Source organism: Centrocercus urophasianus, unplaced genomic scaffold (genome assembly GCF_019232065.1).
Source record: "Centrocercus urophasianus isolate 14NV4802_14NV808 unplaced genomic scaffold, USGS_Curo_1.0 seq_61, whole genome shotgun sequence".
Taxonomy (NCBI): Eukaryota; Metazoa; Chordata; class Aves; order Galliformes; family Phasianidae; genus Centrocercus; species Centrocercus urophasianus.
The window spans coordinates 11,541-17,365 of NW_024885211.1; positions in this window are offsets into that span (position 1 = coordinate 11,541).

Consider the following 5,825-nt stretch of genomic DNA (forward strand, 5'->3'; position numbering starts at 1 on the left):
TAGGAGAAAATGTGCAATAAAATTGGCCGATTTGGCTTAACAGGTAATTACAGAGTTAATAAAACCAGGCTCCTTGACACGATAGGTCCTAACGACGCAGCCAGTGTCATGGGCAGTAAGTGACTTTTTACTTTGCTGATCATTGATCCAGCAGACAGTAACGGCCCCGAATTGGATCGATGCAGCTGTCGCACGCCGGCAGTGGGGCCACGCTGGCAAAGCTCGTGAAATTTCACATGAAGAAGTTTCCTGCTCTTGCACTGTGACCTGTTTGGAAATGAAACATCTGGCCATTTGCCTCTCCTGCTTTTAATACAGAGATTAATCCGTGCTATGAGCTATTTGCCAGAAAGCTCCGTTTTATTTAAAGAAAAAAGAAGAAAAGAAAAAAGCAGCAGGGAGTTCTTATTGGGAAAGGGAGGGGGGGGGGGGGTGTTTGTGTTTGTGAAGTTTGATTTTCGTGAAGTAAAGCTCTGGAGTTTAGGGAAAAAGGAATGTAACAAGCAAGTCAGTTTGGGTGCTACAACCTGGGACATCAGCTCCCTGTCCTCGCAACTCCCAACCAGCACTTACTAGATTTCCCTTTGGAAACAAAACCTGAACGTTTTGGCCAGAAGGAGTGTTGTTATGGTGATGGAAGGAAGTTTTTATGGTGTTAGCTGCACAGTGACCCTTCAGCTCCAGCCCCATCCCCATGCCCAACCCCTTGCCCACGCCCATCCCCAACCCATCCCCATCCCCAGCCTCAGCTCCAACCCAGTCTCCATCCCCATCCTCATCCCCAGCCCAATCCCCAACCGCATCCCCATCCAACTCCAACCCCATCCCCATCCTTAGAACCCCTTTAGAACAACTTCTGTTCCGTTTGGATGAAATCAGCTTCCAGACCAAAAGAAAAGCAAATACTGCAATGGCATTTTGAGGGAGGGAAGGGTGCAGCTGCCTTTCCCCAGGTTTGATCTTTCCAGGTACAAACACCTGCAGGGCAGCGACCCCAAGGCCCTGGTGTCCCCCCAGCTGTGGGCACAATGGGGACAGGAATGTCACCTTGTGCTGCCCCAGGTGCCACCTGCCTGAGTGCAGCACACCTGTGGCTCTCAGCCCTGCAGTTGGTATGAGCTGCAGGAACAAAGAAATAAGCTGGTTTAATATTTAACAGTGCCAGCAGGGCATCTTTAAACATTACACCATTTATTACAGGTTGCTTTAGAGTTACTCCAGCTCCAGAAAGTCTCCACAAAACCACTCACCCATGCTCTGCCCAAGTGTGTGTTTTGTGTTGCTGGGAGGAAAGCAATTCATCAGCAGCTGGAATTTGGCACGGCCCCATGTGAGCAGCTCAGAGCTGAAAGGGAGGATTGCAATCTGCAGGGCCTGGGGTGGGGGGAGTGGGGCTGAGCCCCCCCTCTGACATTGAGACCCCAAAACCCTGCACACATCGCTGCTCCTTGGTACAAACAGAGGGGCCTTGTAAGGTATATGGACAAAAATGGGGAGGAAATAGCCCTGACTTTAGGACTCTTAACAAGGCAAAAGTGTCAGCCCCATGCAAGCCTTTGAGAAATGGAGGTTCACATGCATGCCATCGTGTCCATCCTCAGGGATGGAGCTGTCGGCTGGGACCCAAAGCCAGCAATGGTGCCCCACCACCTAAAAACGAAACTGCAGTCTGTACCTCTCTTGAACTCAAAGAAAACTATCACAGCAACCATTGCAGAAGTTGCAGATGTGTTCTTAATGAACACATCTGCTTAATAAACACACCTGGATCAGACTTGGCCCTCCAGCCAACAACTCCTGTGTTTGACTGGGCAAAGTGACCAGAGCCACTGCAGTGACTGCAGCCCTGCAAGAAGCTGAGCATCAGATCTGCACAGATACCCACACACACACTGAGGAGACAAGAGGAACTTAAAACCATCCAGTTGCTTCTTTACAAGCGTCCCCACTTTAACTAAATATTTGCCCTGTGTTTATACAGAGTGAGCTGCATGGCCTTTTATAGAGAGCTGAACCAGCAGCAGACCTCACCGTGCGCCATTCACCTACAGATCCTGGGATCCACAGCAGAAATGCAGTCTTGATCCTCCCCTCATTTTATCGAGGAGGGGAAGGCAATGCTCAAAGACACTGCTGAACATTCATCTAAACCCTCTTTTTTTCTTTCTTCTTTTTTTTTCCCCCTGTCTGAAAGGACGTAAAGGGACGATAAAGCGTGACACGAAGACCAAAAGCAATCAAAGCCCAATTGTTATCTCTTGGCGTTCAGATTCCAGCCAGCCGTGGGCACGGTGTCACACACACTGCAGTCTGACACTGAGGGCTGTGCAATGCAGGCATTCCCTCCTGGTTACAACAGACCCAAAGGATTTATTCCCTTTCGCACTGCGCCCTTTGGAGCCAAGGGACACCTGCGGTCGGTACTCGCACAAGCTGTGCTTTGTGAGAACTAAAAGAGTGACAGCAAATGCAATAATCGGGCATTGCACAAAAGGATGGTTCATCTCCAGAGCCCTTCAAATGTCTTCTGCAAACTCCCATCTATAAATAATACCTGCACTGAAGTGGAGGTCCCTGCAGAGCGGGTCCCCATCCCGCTGCGTGCTTTATGCAAAAGGCTGTCGGCGCTGGGAGGAGATTGTATTTTAAAGCAGGAGATAATGAACCTCATTTTGCAGGTGGGGGGGACGGAATGGGGGTGAAGATCATTGGTGCTATGCGGAACTCAGAGCCTCCTCAAGGTTCTGTCTGCAGCCGCTGCCTTTAAAACTCCTCTGTGCATCGAGGTGCTGCCAGGACCCTGTGAGACCCCCGGAGCTCTGCTGGGCTGAGCAGCACTTGTGCACCCAGCAGTGCTGCTGCTGCAGCCCCACTCATTGCAGCTGAGCACAGCACGGCCCTGGGGGCACCTCCGAGAATAATTGGAGGTGAGGAAAAACGCAGAGCTTTTAAAAGTACACATGAAATATTAAAAAAAAAAAAAAAAAGATAAATTATATATGGGTATACAATGCCCAGAGATGCCTCGATTTATACGGTGCCGTTTCCTGAGAGCAGCACAGCTCCAGGCAACAGAAATGAGGAGTCAAACTGAACAGCAGTGCTCAAAGTGACATCTTTGAATGGGGAACGGAGGCACCCCTGGGGCAGCGCGTAGAAATTATTGCCGAGCGGCAAAACAACAATGTAAGTTAATTTCGCTGAAATTAACAGTAGTTTCCTCCCCTTGAGCACATGGAGGGGTGGAATCAGAGCGAGGAGGGGGGAGTGGAATCACACAAACGCTTCGGAGGGACTCAAAACCAAAGCAAACTATTTCAGCATTGCGGACTGATGGGGTTTTTTTTACGAAACGAAAGCAAAAAGGCTGGGTGATTGCTCTGTCCCTCCTCTGAAAGCTTTAGAACTGAAATTTGCCTCTTCTTTGACTGCTTTTCTCTTCCTCGAGCCCAAATGTGCTCTGTGCTCCATGGAGTGAGTGGGGTCTCATCACTGTACCAAATCCATCAGCGAGCCCAAAAGAAAAACTTTGGTGCAGAAATGGATTTTTTTGCAAGCTGCATCTCCTGCTGTGATTTATTGGGATGGGATGAAAGCAATTAGTACATACTCCTGAAGTGAGCACAGTTTGGATTTGCTTTGGGATGGCACAGCCCACAGCCCCCATCCCTACAGCAACACCGGGGCAGCACGGAACCTTCATGGTGGGGATGGAGGGGGGTGACTGCAACCCTTGAAAAAGACAACCCCTGTTCAGAAAATGCTTCCACACACGGTTAAGCCAAGCTGACATCATTTGTTAAGTGAAGGCTGTTTTAAGCATATGCTTAAATGTTTTGCTGCAATTGAGGGCACGGAGCTCAGAGCCGGCGTCGGTTGGCCGCAGTGGCTCAGCGGAGCCATTTAAGTAGGGGAAAGTGGGAAAGTGCCTGAGAATGAAAACACTGCACTGATCCAGACTGTTTTCTGCTGTAAACTTTAGGAGGAACTCAATCCCGCAGTGGAAATCTCCCAGAGAGAGGACCCCAAATCCAAGACCTTCCTGCTGTGGGGGTTTTGCAGCGCACAGCCCCTCTGAAGCCCACCTCATCCCTATGCTTTGTGCTTGCAGGTGGGTCCCAATCTGCTTCAGTGCCACCCTCTGCCCTGCCCCATGGCTCAGGTTCCCTCCACCCCAAAGGATGCAGTGGTGGAGGTGAGAACCCCAACCCTGCAGCCGAGAATGGCACTGCTGCAAACTCTTCTTTAAAGGCAAGGAGAGACAAAACAACGCCTAGAGATAACAAAACAAAAGGGGAAACACTTAGAAATCCAAAATGAAGACCCAAAGCCTTGTCCTCCTGCCCAAGTTCAGTAATACAAGAGGTGGATGGGGTAACAGGCATCCCGAGCATTGCTAATGCCAGACACAGAACTGTGCCTGCTCCCTCCAGGCACAAAGCTCCCAGGCCCATTTCAGCTGGTGTAAATTGCCCAAACCCCATAATGAAGTTAGGACAATTTGCAACAGCTGAGGATCTGTTCGTCTAATGAAGAGAAATAAGGGGAGGAGGGAAGGAATTAGTTTTAAGTAAGAGCTCGTTGCAACGCACACACAAACAGCTTTACGAGATCCCTAAGAAGCGTTACATAAGGAAAGAGGAAGAAGCCCGATCCCATCCTCAGCAGTGGGATTTTTCTTCTCCCTTCAGCTGAAGGATGGAATTCAATAAAAGCTTCTCAGGCACACAGGGGGAGAAGGGGGGGGGAAATGATCCGCAAGTAAGCAGAGATGTAAGTAGTATTCAAAAAAGGGGCTTCGCTATTCTGCTGGGCTGCTTTTTTCCTGTTTCCCTCCAACAGGAAAGCCAGCCCTGCTGGGCCATATGTCACTGCTGACAGTCCCTTCCATCAGCAAACAATGGCCCCGCACTGACCAGGGTCAGCGGCACGCGGGCGCTGGGATATCGGCACCAAACATTCGTCTCCAGCTCCGATTTTCTTCCTGTGATTCTCTCTCCCGAGCGCCGCGGAATGCAGGCGAAAAGTGACTTCACTGCACGGCCCAAATAAAGGGGTTTCCATCGGGATCCGACCCCGAGCTCATCCCCTATTGACCCATGGATCAGCTGTCAGGGAAGCGGCTCCATCCCAGCAATCTGGGATACGGGAATAAAACACACTGCCTCTGTATTGCGGGCCGTCCCACGTGGCAGCACCATCCCTGCCACAAGTGTCCCAAGGATGGCTGGGGTGCAAGGAGCAGCGTGGGGTCGTGCGTGCAGGAGAGATGGGGCACAGCAGAGGAGCTCAGAGCTGCAGCCTGAGCAGCACCAGGAGGTGCAGAGCTGAGAGCAGTCTGATGGCAGACATCCGAACAAAACCTTTTGGGGGGGCGAAGATAACAGCCGGGAGAAGAGAGAAGGAGAGAAAAGAAAAAAAGGGTGAAGGGAAATAAAAAGAACTGCTTTGCAATCCTCGGGAAGCCGCTGCCCGTGTTAAAACGCCAGGGAAAAAAAACAATAATTGGCAATGCTAAAATGTGGAATGTAGAATATAAAATATAGAACACGGAGCGTAGGAGATAGAATGTAGAATGCAAAGTATAGAATATGGAAAACAATATATAGAATGTAGAATGTAGGATATATAGAATATAGAATATATGGAATGTAGAGTGTAGAATGTAGAATGTAGAATATAGAATATATAGAATATAGAAAATAGGATATATAGGATATAGAATGTAGAATGTAGAATATATAGAATGCAGAATGTAGAATACAGAGTATGTAACACAGAATATAGAATATAGAATATAGAATATAGAATATAGAATATAGAAT